The following is a 19,538-nucleotide window of genomic DNA, read 5'->3' on the forward strand; positions in this document are numbered from 1 at the left end:
ACAAACTGGCCTCCGGCCACAAAGACTCCAGATCGATTGTTCAAATTTAAAAACACTTCATGATTGGCAGAGATTTTTGGGAGAGGTGCAATGGTTTCGTCCTTCTCTTTCTATGAAAACAGGGGCTCTTAAAGCGCTTTATGATATTCTTCCTGGGGATCCTGCTCCAACGTCCCCTAGACAGATTACCCCAGAGGCCAGGGAAGCCCTACAATTGTTGTTAAGAAGTATAGAGCAAGCCCACCTTCGGCGTATAGATTATGGGCAGCCCCTTGTTCTGGTTGTACTTTCATCTAGCTTTTCGCCCACTGCCGTGTTTTGGCAGACTGGTCCTATTTATTGGGTACATTTGTCAGCCTCCCCTAAGAAGGTAGTGACCCCTTACTATGATCTCATTTTACAATTGTTGTGGAAGGCACACAAGTTTAGCATTCAAACCTTTGGAAAGAGTCCTGATAAAATTATCCTTCCTTATGGTAAGGAGGAGGTGGAACATCTACAGATCTTCCATGATGGGTGGACCCTGTTTATTACATCTACAGGCGCTCAGTTTGATAACCAATATCCCAACAGCCCCTTGATGTCTTTTTTCAAAAAACACCCTGTGATCTTTCCCAAGATTTTAAAGGAGAACCCTCTAGTTGGAGCTCGCTCAGTCTTTACAGACGGCTCCTCCAAGGGTTTCGCGGTGGTGGTTTCTTCTCAGGTGCAGAAGAGGGTACCCATAGGGCAGATGTCAGCACAAGCCGCTGAGTTGTTTGCTTGCTTGATGGCTTTCCAAATGTTTGAGGGAGAGCCCTTTAATTTATATACTGACAGTGCTTATGTTGCCAACATTGTTAGACCTTTAGAAACTTCTCCATATGTTCTTCCAACCTCCCAGGTTCGTTCCTTATTAGTTCAGCTCCAACATCTTATTTGGCAGCGCATCCACCCTGCTTATGTGGGATTTATTCGTGCACATACTAACCTTCCAGGACCCCTTGCCCAGGGCAATCAAATTGCTGACTCCTTGACCCGCCCTAGGGTCTTATTTACTCAGGAGCAGCTTGCCCACCAGCTCCATGATAGGTATCATCTAAATGCCCGCTCCATTAAATTTCACACTGGGTGCCCCTTATCCATAGCTACACAGATTACCTCTCAGTGCCCTGATTGTGCTCCTTATCATAATTCTCCCAATGAGGGGGTAAATCCCCGGGGCCTCAGGGCCAACCATCTCTGGCAAATGGATGTCACTCACCTGCCGCAGGCAGGAAAATTAAAATACATGCATGTTTTGGTGGATACATATTCTAAACTGATTTTTGCCTCTCTCCACTCAGGAGAGAAAATTAAAGATGTTATTTCTCATTGCCTGCAGGCCTTTGCCTACATGGGCGTTCCTGATGCCCTAAAAACGGACAATGGCCCTGCCTATGCCAGCAATCGCTTTGCTGCCTTTTGCAGGGAACATCACATTGTCCATTCTTTTGGTATTCCTCACAACCCCACGGGACAGGCTATTGTGGAGCGCACCCATGCCACTCTCAAACAGTATTTTAAGAAAATAAAAAAGGGGGAGTATGTTACCTCCCCCAATATTCAGTTATCCACCATACTTTACATTTTAAATTTTTTGACCATAGACCATAATAATTTGTCTGCTATGGAGAGACATTGGAACAAACCCTCCCAGTCCTTGGGATGGGTCAGATGGAAGGACTTAATTACAGGAAAATGGCAGCCACCCACCCCCCTATTAGCTAGGGTCCGAGGGGCTGTTTGTGTTTTCCCTCCAGGAAGTGAGAAGCCTATTTGGGTCCCCGAACGGTGCATCAGGCATGTCGACCCCAATACTACTCCGGATACTAGGAATGCTCACCATGATAAAGATGATCCAACCATTGTTGAACACTCAGGTAAGGGAAATATGGGCGTTGGTGAGGATTCCCCCATGTTGATGCCAGTTAGTCATTCCAGCTCCCTGTTCATCAAATTTTATAACACCAATAATACATTGGGAGCGGCTGCCGCCAATGAGATTAAAAAGTCAGAAACTAGACATTCTGAGTTTCCCCCTCCTAAGCCTGATACCAGGGTCAGAAAGTAGGGGAATCCAAGAGATTGCCAGCGGCATACGCCTTTAATACCAGCGGCATCCGCCTTTAATCCCAACACGCCTTTATGAGGGAACATCCTGGGTTGAAAGTTGGATTGAAAATGGGTGAATAGCCGGGCGTTGGCAGCACACGCCTTTAATCCCAGTACTCGGGAGACACAGGCAGGCAGATCTCTTGAGTTCAAGGCCAGCCTGGTTTATAGAGCAAGTTCCAAGACAGCCTCCAAATAATACAGAAAAAAAAATTGGTAACAAGCTGGGCGGTGGTGGCACACGCCTTTAATCCCAGCACTTGGGGAGGCAGAGGCAGGCGTATCTCTGTGAGTTCGAGGCCAGGCTGGACTGACAGCCTCAAACAATACAGAGAAACCCTGAAAAAAAAATGGGTGAAACAAAAAATTTGTAACAGTAAAAAGGTACTGGTATTAAGTAAAGAAAAAGAAAAAGACAAAGGTATATAGAATGGAAAATTTTGTTTACCTTTAAGTTCTATTTTGTGAGTCATCTCTAAAAACTTTTGGCCAAAAGCTTGGCCTCTCTACCTTGCATCTACAGTTACAAGGAGTAGGTACAGCTGTACCCCATGACTGTAGCTCAAATGGAGGAATGATAAAGAACATACAGGACTTTTTAACCTTTTAGTTCAAGGATTGGCTGGAGTTGTTCTTTTACATAGATTTCAATTAAGGTAGCTTCATTGCAACAGACTAATCATGACCTAGGGAAAAAGGATGACTGAAAGATGCATGTATGTTCTGAATGTATGGTGTGGCCACACCGGTATGTATGAAATCTGATTGTGAATGCGTGAGTGTGAACTGCTTATATGATTAAAAGGATACTTAAATCCCTTCAAAAATAGTTAAGAAGCTACCTAGATTGCTTGAAATATAGACAAAAGGAACATCCAACCAGTCTGTTAATGTTTTAACAGAAAAATTTAAGATACAAATGAGGCCTTGTCAGCTAGTGAGAGCTCTACAGGTTAGATTGGGAAAGACTGCTCACAGACTTCAAATAATTTTCAAAAGTTATTTGGACACAGTATAGCTTACAATCTTTGAGTGATTTTCAGAAGTTTTTGGGAAATATTTAATGGATATGTCCTTTTTAATGGGCATCTACAAATAATCTAAGTAGTAATCCCAATTTACCTAGATAGTTAACCAAGGAGGGTAGACAAATCCTTCTACTGTTATGGTTCAGCTTCAACAGTTCAAAAAAGAAAATTTTGTTAGAAAATAAAAAGGGGGGAATAATGTCCCCAGTCCCCACATGACTCATCAAATAATACACTCCTCATTTAAAAATTTTATAATGTGAATGCCAGGGAGCTTCAGACAGATTCTGGCATGATGGAACTTGAGCAACTATTGCTCAGGTCAAATGGAGACATCCATGCACTAAACAGTGGAGAAGACCCTAATTTGGGGTCGAGGGCATGTTTGTGTTTTCTTGTAGGAAAAGAATAAAAGCTTCGACATGGAGCAGAGAAAAACTGGACCTGAGTCCATGGGAGCCTACCTAAGCCAGTTTGAGTGAGATCTCCTAAATCAGTGTTCCTGAACCTTGCTGTCATCGAATCTAGAGCCCAAGAAAGAAAGAAAACAGTCGGTTCGAGATTTCCAGTTTCTCAACAGACCTGCTGCATCAACCTTCCGGACCCATGAGTTTTCATCATGAAGCCAATAGAGAAAAAAGGACCCATTTAAAACCTTTGGACATTCGTATGGACTGTGATGAGGGGCAAAAGCCTCTTTTAAGTAATTGAACAGGACATGGTCACTTGAAATATCAGACTTGATGGTTCCTGTTTCTGGAATCACGACTAGGCCAGTGTATTTTTCTAGAGAGGTGCAACTTGTCCTAATGCGACAAAAAGGAGACTTTGACTCAAGTCGCATAATCAGCTGACGTTAAATCAACAAACTGCATCACCACAGGAACAAATTGGTGCTCTGTGGATAGTGCAACAAGCCTATTGTTCATATTTTTCATAATGCTACATGTGTAACATCAATGATTGTACCTAATGTATCTGTGCAAGTGCACTTTCTAAATGCTTTCCTGAGCAGATCTTGGAACAATTGTAAACTTCATCAAATTGTAAATGTAAATCACATGCGGGTTACCCTTGTAACAGAATGTAAATCACGTGTGGGTTACCCTTGTAACAGACGAAGGCTGGTAGAATGTTATGGCCCAGATCTGGTGATGGGTACGGTGATGGAGAGGCGCTATGTCAATGGGGGTCCTGGGAATGGTGGCAGTGGCGGTAGGCATTCTGGCTTTATGCCGGGCTCAAACGTGCCTTGTTCCAGAGGCAAGAGATCTGTAACCAAGTATTGCTTAGCCTAGCCCATGGCAATCCCGATAGCCATGAAGGTTGGTTACAGATGATTTAAAGTTGGGGTGCTCTGATGACGGGCCACCTGTGGGGAAGACCCCTCCCGCCTAAGACAGGGGTTCAAGGTCCCCCAATGACGGGAAAGGGAGGGTGACCCTACTTGACCTAAGCCAGGAGTGCCTCATTTAAAAATAAAAAGGGGTGAATTGTGGGAACACCAGACCTTGAGCAGAGACCCACTTCCCCTTCTGCCTGGGAGTTGGCAGCTGTAAGACAATGTTTACTAAAAACATGTTTACTAAAAACAATACAATGCCTGGGGGCATTAAGTTCCTGGAAAAGGCCTGCCCGCAGAAACCACCCTGAGCTCGACCTTGTCCAGAGACTAACCGCCTCTTCTGCCACGCCCAGATCAGTTTCTGGGGTCAGAGCAGAACCAGCCAGGGTAGAGGAGAGAGCAGAAGCTTCTCTGGTGGGAGCCTTTCTTGGGAAGTTTTCTTGAACCTTTTTGTGGCCTGCTTAAAGTTTTCTTTACATCGTTGAACGAGTCTCTGTGTTGTCAATCCCCGACACCCTCCGCACGTTCTCAGACACAGGCCGCGCAGCAGACGTGACAGTGCTCAGCGGGAGGTATGGGTGAAGAAGCATTCAGTTAATCACCGCCCTGGAGACCTCAGGAATCCGTTCCTGGAGGGAGCAGAGAAGGCAGGTTGCTAGGAGAAAAAAAATAGATTATCGCTGCAAGCTCTAAGAATGGGGCTAGCCTTGGGAAAAGTGAAGATTGCGAGGAAGATGGGATGGAGATGTGCCCCGGTCGTATTGGTGAAGGTCTTCAGACAATTTGTAAAGCGACTTGATAATTAGTTTCTGCCAGGCCAGAATCACTGATAACAGTAACAGCACTCTTTCCCAGAGCATGCAGGTGTCTGTAAAACAGCTGGAATGGATTTACACCTAGGTGTGTCATAGCAAAGTCTATGGCTTTGAGTTAAAAGACTTGAACATTTTCCCTACATCTAGAGAGCCTGGTTTTAGCCCTTTGGAAGGCACCTTTGAGTTTATACTGAGAAAACAACCAAAGGAAATTCAAAATCTTGAGCTCGAGATTGAGTGCTCTGTCTCTTTATCAGATCTTCATCAGTGCTAAGACTCTGGGCCCCTGAAACCCCAGTGTAACAATAGCACAGAAAGGACACAGAAGTGAGAAATATCTTTATACACCTTAATTATACCTTTACAGGTTGCATTTATACATCCGAAATCATTTTCTGTGTTTCTTCAGTGGAAAGTCACGTCGGAAATCCGTTTGTCCTTTACTATGAAGCCTGTGAACAGGGCAAACCTGTTCGTATTTTTTTTTTGTTTTGTTTTTTTTTCGAGACAGGGTTTCTCTGTTTTGTTTTGGAGGCTGTCCTGGAACTCGCTCAGTAGACCAGGCTTGGTCTCGAACTCACAGAGATCCACCTGCCTCTGCCTCCCGAGTGCTGGGATTAAAGGCGTGTGCCACCAACGCCTGGTACCTGTTTGTATTTTTAACAAGAAACTTGACTAATGAATTAACTACATGAACTAACTAATGAGCTGACTACAACAAGGTGGTTGTATAGCCTTGGGGGGAGGGAGGGAGAGATGCTGTTAAACAGGAGGAGCTAACGCTAGTCTACTTGTCAAATACCATCAGATCTGAGAAGGGTACAGTTCACCTGAGTAAGCAGAAGTGCAGATCAGGCAGCTTTTGAACCTACTAAAAACAACAGGGACTTACTGGCTACCTGGAAAGCTACCCCAGGTCCCTCCATGGTCCTTGGGAGAGAGGTCCCAGAGCGGCATCAGTCTGCAGCAGCCTGGCCCAGAGGATTTGACAAGACTTTCCCGTGGAGCAGGAACCTAAGGGGACCAGCATACCTTGTCTAGGCAAAGCTGGGTAATCAACGCCCCAGTGTCCTGCATGTCCACTGTGTGGACAGGTTCTTGGCAGCAGCTGAGGTGAAAGGGAGTGTTGTAATGAAAGAAAAGCAGTGTTTGAGAGAAAGATGCCATTCGACAGGGTTCAAGCAGAGGGTTGGGTTTTTTTTTTTTTTTTGGAGGGGGGCACGAGGGAGCATAAAAAAATACGGGAAAGGGAAGAGGTGAGACCGGCCTCCAAAGGCAGGAGCAACAGGAGATATGAGAAAGGAAAGAGGGGGAAGGAAAGGAAAAAGGAGGAGACAGAGAGGGGAGCAGACTGGGAGAGGGGGAGAAGGATGGGAAGTGGGCGGGGCCCTTTTAAAAGGGAACCTGGTGAGTGTGCACAGGTGCTCTTAGTGTCTGCAGCTGAGGGCATGTCCTGTCAGAACCCCAAGGACAGGCCAGTACAGATGCCTGAATACTAACAGGTGTTTTTTTTTTTCTGCCCTGTGGCTCACTTTGCCACATTTAAAACAAGCGACAGGTGGATCCTGCCAGAAGCTGGCACGTCTCTATCACGAAAAGCTTTTTTGCTAAACATACGAAATGCCTTATTCTCAGATCTCTGAAGTGTTTGAGGATCATTATCTGTTAAGTATTTCTAAACTAGGCAAATACTGCTTGTCTCTAATTACTTGTTTTGGGCTTAACTTTGAAAACATATACGAGCAGCTAAATCTGAGCACATCAAAGAATCTGATCCTCTATGGGGTGGCTATTAACTAGGATTGTACAGCCTTGTCCCTGTTAAGTTCAGCCTTAAAAAAATTAACAGTTTCTGAATTGAAAGCTCTTTTAATGTCAAGTTAAGAGTCGCAGTCCACAAAGAGATTGGGAACTTCACTGACCCTTTTATAGGACAGCATTACAGAACCTAACAGTGGGCATAGAGGAAACTACCCAAATCCCCGGGGCAAGGGAGAAAAAGATGGAAGAGACAAGCATTCAAGGTCATCCTCCACCACACTGCAAGTCTCGGGTCAGCCTGGACTACATGAGGCCACGTCTCAAAAAGGGGAGAGAGAGACAAAGAGAAGGAGGAAGAGGAACAGGAACAGGAGAAGCCGGCAAGAAGGCCTAGCAAGTAAAGGCACGTGCTGCCCAGACAAAACACCTGGGGTCGATTCCAGGACCTACATGACAGGAGAAGAAAACTGACTCCACTGCTCCCTGGCACGCACACGCCTGAACTCACATGCATCAAACCTGAGCAGGCGAGGTGGTGCACGCACGCGCGCACACACACACACACACACACACACACACACACACACACACACACACACAGTGTAAATTTGTTTCTTTGTTTTTATTCAGGTTAGAAACACTCTTATTTTATATATCAATCCCAGATCCCTCTCCCTCCCATCCTCCCATCCTCCATCCTCCCATCCTCCCATGGCCCCCCATCCCTCTTCTATTCCATAGAAAGGGTGAGGCATTCCATGAGACAATCATCAAAGTCTGTCCCATCATTTTGGGCAGGGCCTAAGTCCTCCCCCATATGTCTAGGCTGAGAGAGTATCCGTTTATGGACTCCCAATGTCCATTCTTACACTAGGGATGAGTATTGTTCCACTAACAGAGGTCCCATAGACTTCCCAGGTCTCCTAACTGACACCCACGTCCAAGGGGCCTGGTTCTGTCCTATGGTGGTTTCTGAGCTGTCAGTCTGGGGTCCATAAGCTCCCCCTTGTTCAGGTCAGCTGTTTCTGTAGGTTTTCCCAGCATGGTCTTGACCTCTTGGTTCGTCACTCCTCACTCTCTACAACTGGGTTCCAGGAGTTCGGTTTAGTGTTTAGCTGTGGGTGTCTGCTTCTGCTTCCATCAGCTACTGGATGAAGGCTCTAGGATGGCATAAAAGGCAGTCATCAATCTCATTATAGGGGAGGGGCATTTAAGGAAGCCTCTTCACTATTGCTTAGAATCTTAGTTGGGGTCATCCTTGTGGATCCCTTGACATTTCTCTAGTGCCATATTTCTCTTTAAACCTATAATGGCTCCTCTATTAAGGTATCTCTTTTCTTGCTCTCCTCTAGTCTTCCCCCGACTCAATCTTCCTGGTCCTTCATGTCTTCTTCCCCCCTCCTCTTCTCCCCTCCTCTTTCTCCTAACTCCCTCTCTCCTCCGTCCATGCTCCCAATTTGCTTAGGAGATATCTTGTCCCTTTCCCCTTTTCTGGGGGATCATGTATGTCTCTCTTAGGGTCCTCAATGTTTCCTAACTTCTGTGGAGGTGTGGGTTATAGGATAGTAATCCTTTGCTCTATGTCTAGTATCCATATATGAGTGAGTACATACCATGTTTGTCTTTTTGTGACTGGATTATTTCACTCAGGATGGTTTCTTCTAGTGCCATCCATTTGCCTATGAATTTCAAGCTTCCATTTTTTTTTCTGCTAAGTAATACTCCATTGTGTAAATGTACCAAATTTTCTTTATCCATTCTTCAATTGAGAGACATTTAGGTTGCTTCTAGGATCTGGATATTACACATAATGCTGCTATGAACAGAGTTGAACAGATGTCCTTGCTGTATGAATGTGCATCCTTTGGGTATATGGGTAAGAATGGAATTGCTGGGTCTTGTGGCAGACTGAATCCCATTTTCCTGAGGAACCACCATACTGATTTCCAAAGTGTCTGTACAAGTTTGCACTCCCATCAGCAGTAGAGGAGTGTTCCCCTTTCTCCGCATCCTCTCCAGCATAAACTGTCCTTGGTGTTTTTGATTTTAGCCATTCTAACAGGAGTAAGATGGTATCTCAGAGTTGTTTTGATTTGCATTTCCCTAATGGCTAAGGATGTTGAGCACTTCTTAAGTGTCTTTCAGCCATTTTAGATTTCTCTATTGAGAATTCTCTTTATTTCTGCACTCCACTTTTTAATTGGATTGTTTAGTGCTTTGGTGGCTAGCTTCTTGAGATCATTGTATATATTGGAAATCAGCCCTCTGTCAGATGTAGGGTTGGTTAAGACCTTTTCCCATTCTGTGGGCTGCTGTTTGGACTTGTTGACTGTGTCCTTTGCCTTACAGAAGCTTCTCATTTTCCGGAGGTCCCATTTATTAATTGTTGATCTCAGTGTCTATGTTACTGGTGTTATGTTCAGGAAGCATTCTCCTGCACCAATTCATTCAAGAGTACTTCCCACTTTCTCTTCTAAGAGGTTCAGTGTGGCTGGATTTATGTTGAGGCCACCTATGTAAACTATCATATCATCTGCAAATAGTGAAAGTTTGACTTCTTCCTTTCTAATTTGTATCCCCTTGATCTCCTTTTGTTGTCCTATTACTCTGGTTAGAACTTCAAGTACAATATTGAAGAGATATGGAAAGAGTGGGCAGCCTTGTCTTCTTGATTTTAGAGGAATCACATTGAGTTTCTCTCCATTTAGTTCGATATTTCCTGTTGATTTGCTGTATATAGCTTTTACTATATTTAGGTATGTTCCTTTTATCCGTGATCTCTCCAGACCTTTAGCAAGAAGGGGTATTGGATTTTGTGAAAGGCTTTTTCAGCATCTAGTGAGATGATCATGTGGTTTTTCTTTTTTAGTTTGTTTATATCATGGGTTACATTGATGGATTTTCATACGTTGAACCATCCCTGCATCTCTGGGATAAATCCTACTTGATCGTGGTGGATGATTTTTTTGATGTATCCTTGGATTTGATTTGCCAGTATTTTATTGAGTATTTTTGCATCAGTGCTCATGAGGGAGATTGGTCTGTAGTTCTCTTTCTTAGTTGTGTCTTTGTGTGACTTGGGTATCAAGGTAATTATAGCCTTGTAGAAAGAGTTTGGCAATGACCCTGATGTTTCTATTGCACGGAACAGCTTGAGGAGTATTGGTATTAGCTCTTCTTTGAATTTCTGGTAGAATTCTTCACTGAAACCATACGGTGTGGGCTTTTTTTTGGTTGGGAGACTTTTGATGACTGCTTCTATTTAAATTGCTTATCTGTTCTTGACTTAATTTTGGCAAGTGATATCTATCCAGAAAATTGCCCATTTCCTTTACATTTTCAAATTTTGTGGAATACAGGTTTTCAAAGTATGACCTGATGATTCTCTGGATTTCCTCAGTGTCTGTTGTTATGTTCCCCCTTTTCATTCCTGATTTTATTAATTTGTGAGTTCTCTCTTTGTCCTTTGGTAAGTTTGGATAAAGGTTTGTCTATCTTTGATTTTCTCAAAGAACCAACTCTTTGTTTCATTGATTCTTTGTATTATTTTCCTTGTTATACTCTATTGATTTCTGCCCCCAATTTGATTATTTCCTGCCATCTACTACTCTGAGGTGAGTTTGCCTCTTTTTGCTCTAGAGCTTTCACATGTGCTGTTAATTCTCTAGTGTGACTATTCTCCAGTTTCTTCATGTGGACACTTAGTGCTATGAACTTTCCTTTTAACACTGTTTTCAAAGAGTTCCATAAGTTTGGGTATGTTGTGTCTTCATTATCATTGAATTCTTGTTGGACCCTTTCCCCCGTTGGGATCTACTGACCAGTTTGTGACTAGGAACTTATCTAGCAAATACTTCTTGTTCCCCCTCCTTCCAATAAAGCCTGAACACAAGTTTCTGTTATCTGTCCATCCTTATTGCCGGAGGACCCTGGGAACGTGAACTTCTGACCTTAGTAGTTTTCCACTGTGCCTGCTAACTGGTATATAATGCTCCCTCTTGTTGCAATAAACGGCATTCTCCTTGCAAGAATGACTCCCTGTCTCTTGTCTTTATTTCAATCTTCAGGCCCTCGCCCAAATCCATGAAGAGTGTTGTAACCTGGGTGCTACAATTCTAGGAAGCATTTAATTTCTTTTTTTATTTATTCCTTAACTCAGGAGTGGTGCAACTGCACATTGTTCAATTTCCATGAGTTTGTAGGGTTTCTGCATTTTGTGTTGTTGAATTCTATCTTTAAACCAGGGTGATCTGATAAGATACAGGGGGGTATTCTGATTTTTTTGTATCTGTTGAGGTTTTCTATGTTGCCAAGTATGTGGTCAATTTTAGAGAAGGTTCCATGTGGCGCTGAGAAGGAGGTATATTCTTTTGTGTTTGTATGGAATGCTCTGTACATGTCTGTTAAACCCAATTGGGTCATAACTTCTGTTAGTTCCTTTGTTTCTTTGTCAAGTTTATGTCTGGTGGTCCTATCTAATGATGAGAATGTGGGTGTTGAAGTCTCCCACTATAAGTGTGTGAGATTTTATGTGTGATTTGAGTTTTAATAATGTTTCTTTTATGAATGTGGGTGCCTTTGTATTTGGGGCAAAGCTGTTCAAAACTGAGACTTCATCTTGATGGACTTTTCCTGTGATGAATATGAAATGACCTTCTTCCTCTCTTTTGATTGATTTTAATTTGAAATCTAATTTGTTAGATATTAGGATTGCTGTACCAGCTTGTTTCTTGGGTCCGTTTGATTGGAAAATCTTTTCCCAACCCTTTACTCTGAGGTAACATTGTTTTTGAAATTGAGGTGTGTTTCTTGTATACAGCAGAAGGATGGATTCTGTCTTCGTATCCATTCTGTTAGCCTGTGTCTTTTTACAGGTGAGTTAAAACCATTGATATTGAGGGAAATTAATGATCATTGATTGTCAATTCTTGTTTGTTTTGGATTTGGTGGTGGTAGTGGTACTGTGTGTGGATCCCTCCCTCCTTCCTTATTTTGGCTTTTGGTAAAGTGGGATTATCTATTGCCTATGTTTTTATGAGTGTAGTTAATTTCCTTGGGTTGGAGTTTTCCTTCCAGGACTTTCTGTAAGGCTGGATTAGTGGATATGTATTGTTTAAATCTGGTTTTGTCATGGAATATCTTGTTTCCTCTATCTATAGTGATTGAAAGCCTTACTGGGTATAGTAGTCTGGGCTGGCATCAGTGGTCTCTTAGTGTTGGTAGAATATCTAAGGACTTTCTGGCTTTCAGAGTTTTCAAGGAGAAGTCAGGTGTAATTCTGATAGGCCTGCTTTTATATGTTACTTGCCCTTTTTCCTTTGCTGCTCTTAATATTTTTTCTTTATTATGTATATTTGGTGTCTTGACTATTATGTGGTGAGGGGACTCTTTTTGGTCCACTCTATTTGGTGTTCTGCAAGCTTCTTGTACCTTCATTGGCATGTCTTTCTTTAGGTTGGGAAAGTTTTCTTCTATGACTTTGTTGAATCTGTTTTCTGCCCCTTTGAGGTGGGTTTCTTCATCTTCTTCTATACCTATTATTCTTAGATTTGGCCTTTTCACAACATCCCATATTTCCTGGATATTTTGTGTTAGGGATTTGTTGTACTTAAGATTTTCTTTGGTCGATGAATGTATTTCTCCTAGTGTATCTTCTACCCCTGAGACTCTCTCTTACATCTCTTGTATTCTGTTGGTTATGCTCACATCTGTAGTTCCTGATCATTTAACCAGCTTTTCTATTTCCATCATTCCTTCAGACTGTATTTTTTTAATTGTCTCTATTTCAGTTTTCAGCCTAGAAATTGTTTCCTTCACTTATTTCGTTGTTTTTTTTCTTGGCCTTCCTTGTTTTTTTTAAGAGATTTGTTTATTTCTTGCATTTTTGGTTTGTCTTTTCCTCCATTTCTTGAATTGTTTGTTTGTTTTTTCTTCCATTTTTAAGGGATTTTCTCCTTTATTCTTTGAGGATCTCTATCATCGCCATGAAGTTGTTTTTAAGGTCATTCTCTTCTGCTTCATCTGTGTTGTTATGCTCAGGTCTTGCTGGAGTAGAGTCCCTAGACTCTGGTGGTGTCATGTTGGTCTTTCTGTTGTTGAATGAGTTCTTACAGTGTTGTATTCCGACCCCTTCTTCCAGTAGGTGTCGATGGGGTCTCTCCCTCTCCTGGTGGGTGCAGGCAGGTCCAATACTCTGATGGCTCTCCTCTTCCCATGGGTGGAGGTACAACTAGCCCTAGGAAGCAGGCAGACTCTCAATGGCTTAGACTGCTGGGACAGGTTCACCTGTGTGCAGTCCCTGAGCCAAGAGAGTCCAAGAAGGGCAAGTAGAAAGCAGAAGTGTAAATGTTTTTAAGAAAAGAACCCAGGTATGTATGTGCACTTCTCAAGAAAGAGTCAAGTTCCTCTTTACAATGGCCCTGCATATGATGTCTAGTGGCTTCTGAAGTTAGATCTCAGGGTTGCTAAGGAAACTGGGGTTGGGTGTTAAATGAGGTCAAAGGGTGCACTCACAGGTCATGAGAGAGTGAAGACATGCTTTTGCTGTAACCAAATAGTTTCGTCGAGTTGGTAAGACGCCCAGAATAGTGCAGTTTTCCAGCTGAGAGCAGACTAAGGCCACACTTGAAGTCACACTTAGAGCAAGCACGGTTCATTGCTATTGGAATATTCTTATGTGAGCTAACCCTGCATGAAGGGCACACAGTTTCTGTGCAGGCAATCTTCACAGCAAGAACAGCACGCCGTCTCAAAATAACACAATAAGCAAAGGCTTATAACGGGGGCAGAGGCATTCTGAGGGAATAAAAGTAAGAAGTTGGGGCTGGAACACAGGCTCATTAGCAGCTGAGATGAAGGGTCTGCAATGATGAGCTGGTTTGCTTCAGGATCTTTAAAAAAAGATTTATTTTATTATGTGTGTGTGTGTGTGTATGTGTGTGTGTGTGTCTTGTGGGGGAGGTGCCTGTGGAAGCCAACAGAAGGTCTAGAGTTACAGATGGTTGTGAGGTACCCACCATGAACTGGGAACCAAACTCCAGTCACCTGCAAGAGCAGCCCCTACTCTGAACCACTAAGCCATTTCTCCACTCCCTGTATACACGCAGGTAAAGAAAAATGAATCTTTTTTTAAAAAATATGCTAAACATGTCAAATATCTGAATTAGTAAAAAGTAAATACTGAACTCTTGGATGTTTTTTGCTGATCATAATCACTTCAAGAAATGGAAAACCCCAAAGCATATCTCCACGAGCTAACATACAGCAAGTGCTTCATATCGCTCTGAGTGTCCAGACTCTGTTGCAACAATAAGGACCAAGGAAGAGAAAGTCCCATCAATTCAAACTCTAAAACTATAGGAGTTGCAGTCCGGGAGGCAGAAGCGGGCATCAATACCAGCTGCTGAAACTTAAAAGGGAACGGGCCCCCATGAGTGACAGGAGTGACAAGAAAGACAAGCACGAACAGAAAGGAAGTGTCCACAATCAGCCACACATAGTGACGATGAGCCTGGGGGCGGTCTTGGATGACTCCAGACCCTTGCAGTCAAAGGTCAGAGTTGACCAAAGTTCACATTCCGGTAGCAGCTGGCCCTGTACATCAGCCCTGTTCTGTAAGGGACTCCTGGCTGTGCTTTTTAAAGAGTCTTGCAGCTTTTACTTTTGTCGTGGTTTTCCTCCTGCTGTCACAGAAGTCAGCCACACTGACAGCGTGCACACTGTGGAACTGGTTAACACTGCAGATGCCCCCGAGGTGAGGACTGTCGTGGCTCCGTTTTAAACCGTAAGGTAAGTGTCATCTAGTGCGTTGGGCTATGCAGTTACGGCCATTTTCTAACTTCATAACATCTCACCCTGGAAACCTACGGTATCGACAGTCATTCCTCTCCCTCCCCCCCCCCCCAGTCCCATCCAGCCTCTGGCAAGACAGCTCTTAGTTTTTATTTGTTCACTTTTAATAGCGCTTATCATTATTGCGTGTGTGTGTGTGTGTGTGTGTGTGTGTGTAAGTACACGCGGTATGGGGCAGGCGCCTGTGCCCCGGCACATGGGGGCGCAGCACAGCTCTGCTAAGCCCATTTTCTCCTTCACCTCTACATGAGTCACGGGCATCCATCCAGCCTGGGTCCCCAAGCCTGCAATGCGTCTCCAGCCGTTGGGACACCTCACAGACAGATCTACTTCTTAGGGTTTGAGAGTGGACCGGACTGTCAAGTCAAGCACTTAGAACACACCACTGCTGGGCGGGTCGCATCCGTTTCCGTGGCAGCAGTCACGTGTCCCCTCGCTAAACATTTTCGTTCTTCAAAGTTCTTGAGGGTTCCTGAAGTCCATGGGTTCACATCACAAGATGTATGTACCCTTAAAAAAAGAAGAAGAAGAAAAGCTCTTTGGGTTCTTGCTTCATTCGGTTTATCTGTCACGAGATAAGATGAAATAAATGCCATGGGCTAGGCTAAAAAACAAAACAAAACCTAAGGAATCTTGTTAAAAGCTAGATGGCTTTCTGCTGGGCTAGTATATGGGATTCGCTTTTGCACGAGACAATGGGCTCTTGTCTAATTGTAGATCTGACCGGAGCGTTTCCTGGGGCCTACCGGGGCCCTGGCTTCTCTTATTACTGAGCACACATGCAGGGATTGGGGGAGATTTTGTGAAAAGGGAGAAGAAAGAAGAGAAAGAACTGTAGCTTGTTCTTTTGATCACTGACACAGCGGCCGCATCACGAAAGATGCCGCACAGAGCTTATGAGCTTCCGAGGCAGCACGCACCAGCCGAGCCGGGAGGCAGCCTCTTCGGCGGAGTACCTGACCAGCACACACGGAGCCCTGGGTTTCGCCCTGGGACCACATAAACTAGGTGTGTTGGTGTGTGCCTGCAGTCACAGCACTAAGGCAACAGAGCCAAGAGAACCAGGAGTTCAAGGATAGCTTCATCTGTGTAGTGAGTTCCAGGCTAACCTGGGAAACATGAAACCCTGAAAAATAAAAAAAAATAAATAAGTTCATCCAAAAATATACACGTTTTATAAAGCATATATATATATGTGTGTATATATATATATATATATATTCTATGACCATATTGGTGTGCGTGCTCCATAATGTCATTTATTAACCTCCTAGTGACCCTGTAGTCCCAGCATTTCCCCCCAGAGAGGGACTTCTGGACACCACACACATTCCTGGCTTAGTTAACTCCGGTTGCCTTCAGTCTCTCATATTGTAAAGGAGAATGGCTCACTGTGTGCTCAGAGAGGGAGTCCTCACTGTCACTCCAAGTGTGGTCCAAGGGCCACAGCATCTTAAACCCTAGAGAGCTTGTCAGAATCGCAGAGCCTTGGGCCAGAGAGAGATGGCTCATTGGTTAAGAACACTGGCTACCCTTCCAGAGGTCCTGAGTTCAATTCCCAGCAACCACATGGTGGCTCATGACCATCTATAATGAGGTTTGATGCTCTCTCCTCTGATGGGAGATACCATTCTGTAAATCTGTCTCTCTTATTGGTTGTTGAATAAAGCACTGTTGGCTAATAGGGAAGCAAGATAGGTGGGACTAGGAGTCAAGGAGGATTCTGGGAAAGACAGAAAAGAGTCAGACACCATGTAGGCTGCCAGAGGAGTAAGAGGTCCGGACCCTTTTCTCTGGTAAGAGAAACACTTAGATTAACAATTATGGGTTAAATACTTAAGTCAGAGATATCCAGTAAGAAACCAAGCAAACGGCCAACAGCTTTATACTTAATATAGTGTCCTGTGTGTTATTTGGAGATTCAGACAGCGTGACAGGGTCCAGGTGATTGGCGGGGAAAACTCCTCTTCTGGCATGTAGGCTTTAAGTGTAGATACATAAAATAAATAAATATTTAAAAAATAATTGCAGAGTCTCAGCCCCCAGCCAGACCTACAGAATCTCAAATTGTGTTTCACCAGAGCGTCAAGTTGACTCTAAAATCCTGGGTACCCATTCACTAGACTCCATTCTTACTGTCTAGTCTTGGCATTCATTCAAATGATCCTAACCAGAGTTTAAATGTTTTGGGGAATCTAAATCTTATTTTTAGAATACTTTATGTCTTTTGCATGCGAATGGATGTGGAGGCCAGATGTCAATGTCAGCTGTCTTCTGTAACCTCCTTGTACCTAGTGTTCTGATACAAGATCCGACCCTTGACAAAGAGCTCACCATGTAGCTAAGCAGGCTGGCGTCCACAGCAGGACTGGGATCACCTGACCCAGCTTTTCCATGGGTGCCAGACTCTGAACTCAGGTCCTCCTGCACAAGCACCTCACTGAGCCACCCTCCTGACCCCTCCTTCTCATTTTAGAGATAACATAAGAGGCTGACGCACTCCGCCCAGTTTGGAGTCCTACCAGTTGCAGAAGTGAATGCCCCGTCATGGAAAAGTTTTACTGAGAATCATGGATGGCTTTCTCCGGTAGAAGCAGTTCATGATCGCAGCAGGAAACTGGGAGAACGACCAGGAAGAAAATTAAAATCGCTGGAATTTCCTCCTGAGTATTCAACACTTAATACCCTGTGGCATTTTTATGTATGCCACACACCCAGTGCTGTTACCAATGACAATCACTATTTTATGAAGCTGGGGCATAAATGAAGATAATCTGTCTCTTTTTCCAAATATTATTATTGTTTTCAGGACCCCCAAATTTTTCAACATGGTTTTGTTTTTTACTTTGTTTTCATTTTTGTTTTGAGTCCCATGTGCCCACCTCCACCCCCTAGTGCTGGGACTACAGGTGCACACCACAGCACTAAGCATGATTTGAGTGGTCTTTATTTCCTCCTGCAACAAAACGGTGTTTTCCTCAAGTGTTCTCGTCTGTCTTATGCTTAATTTTTGCTTAATATTTTCAATCGGACTTCTTCATTGCGTCAGCAGGTTTTCGGAAGTGTGGTTGCCGGGTCAGGCAGCATAAAATTCTCAGTGTGATTCTGTTTGGAGGCTCGAAGTTCTAATCGAGGATGTGGGTGACCTTCTAACTTGTGGACAGACTAGTTAATGATTGAATAGGATTTTTGCTTCAAAATCCAGCCATTTGTTTGGGGTTGGCATCAGTGTGTCACGTTGGTGTCCAATGGGGGAAATGCAGACTAGAGAGCTGAGCCAGGACACGCCGACAGCAGCAGGAGCGTCATGCTCCTGCCTCCTCCACAAGCAAGTCTTTGCTTTTACATTTAATTATTTCATGTGTGCATTTTGCCTACGTGTGTGTGTGTGTGTGTGTGTGTGTGTGTGTGTGTGTGTGTGTACACCACATTCTTGCCTGATGTCCTTGAAGGTCAGAAGATGGAACCAGATCCCTTGGAACCGGGGTTAAAGGTCATTGTGAGCCACCACTTGGGTGCTGGAAATTGAACCCAAGTCCTCTGCAAGAGTATTCAGTGCTCTTAACCACTGAGCCCTCTCTCTAGCGCCCTCACGTCCCCCTTTTCTGTGGCTGTTTTACGTTTCCTTTTGCTTCTGATTTTAAACTTCTGTATTTGCTTCTGTATCATGATGCTGTCTCAAACATAGATGATTTCCACTGACGGAGCCCTGCAGCCAATGCCCCGGCCTCCTGAAGCCCCACCTGACACGTCGTCATATTTCAGCCACCACAGTGACCTCAGCCCTAGAAACAAGCTTCCCCGGCATTATCTTATCCACTTTGTCTCCCGAGAATAGCAATGCACTCTCCAGCCCAACAGCCAGCAAGCAGCACGTCTGAGAGTTTAAATTTTTCTCCTTAATTATGTGTATGGGAGGGGTGTAGGTGCATAGGTGTAGGTGCCCAGGGAGCCCTGAGGTGTCGGATGCCCTGAAGCTGAACTTGCAGATGGCCGTGAGCAGCCTGACGTGGGTGCTGGGGATGAAACACGGGTCCTCCGCAGGGCAAGGTCAGGCTCTGCTCCACTGAGCCATGGCCTCCTTTGTTGCTTTAATGCGCAGCATCAGATGATAACAAAGGCAGCACATCCCAGCCACCCACAAGCTGCCTGCTTGGCTGTGCCTTCCCAGAAAAAGAAGCTGAACTGTGTGTGCGTCACGTTTTTCCGAGTTGCCCAAAGTCTCGTTGCACTTCGCTGTGCAAAATGCTGTCTTCCCTCTAAGTATTGCTCGGCACATCTGGCTAGTGCTTATTAAAAGGCGATTTAAACAGCAGAGGCAGCCGATTTTTGCATCTATTTGGGGAGTGGAAATTGAGAAGGCTCAGCGTCCTGTATTTCCCTCTTCCGTTTGACTCATCTGAGATTGACTCACTCTTTAGATTTCTTATGACACTTGCTCTTGAGAAAACTCTGCAAAGAGTGTGGGGAGTCCTGGGTGCTTTGGAATAATCTTTTTGTACGCTATGAAGATGTGTCTTTGCCAAGGCACCTTCTAATTGGTTTGATAAAGGGCTGGGTTGCCTATAGCTAAGCAGGAAGAGGTTAGGCAGTACAGACAGACTG

At 44.1% G+C, this 19,538-nt stretch overlaps 1 long non-coding RNA gene across 3 annotated transcripts; it reads right to left on the bottom strand.

Annotated features, from left to right (window-relative positions):
- Positions 1 to 5,064: 5,064 nt before the first annotated feature.
- Positions 5,065 to 6,656, bottom strand: LOC110342496. 3 transcript variants are annotated; one of them, XR_002384588.2, is made up of 3 exons: positions 6,221 to 6,656; positions 5,681 to 5,773; positions 5,065 to 5,161 (listed from the first exon to the last, which is right to left on the bottom strand). It is a non-coding gene; the product is annotated as an uncharacterized LOC110342496 (long non-coding RNA). The 3 variants fall into 3 exon arrangements; XR_002384587.2 differs by having other exon boundaries at positions 6,214 to 6,656; XR_002384586.2 differs by having other exon boundaries at positions 6,354 to 6,652.
- Between the last annotated feature and the right edge of the window lie 12,882 nt (positions 6,657 to 19,538).

The sequence above is a fragment of the Mesocricetus auratus genome, unplaced genomic scaffold, assembly GCF_017639785.1.
Source record: "Mesocricetus auratus isolate SY011 unplaced genomic scaffold, BCM_Maur_2.0 Super-Scaffold_100013, whole genome shotgun sequence".
NCBI classification, from domain to species: Eukaryota; Metazoa; Chordata; class Mammalia; order Rodentia; family Cricetidae; genus Mesocricetus; species Mesocricetus auratus.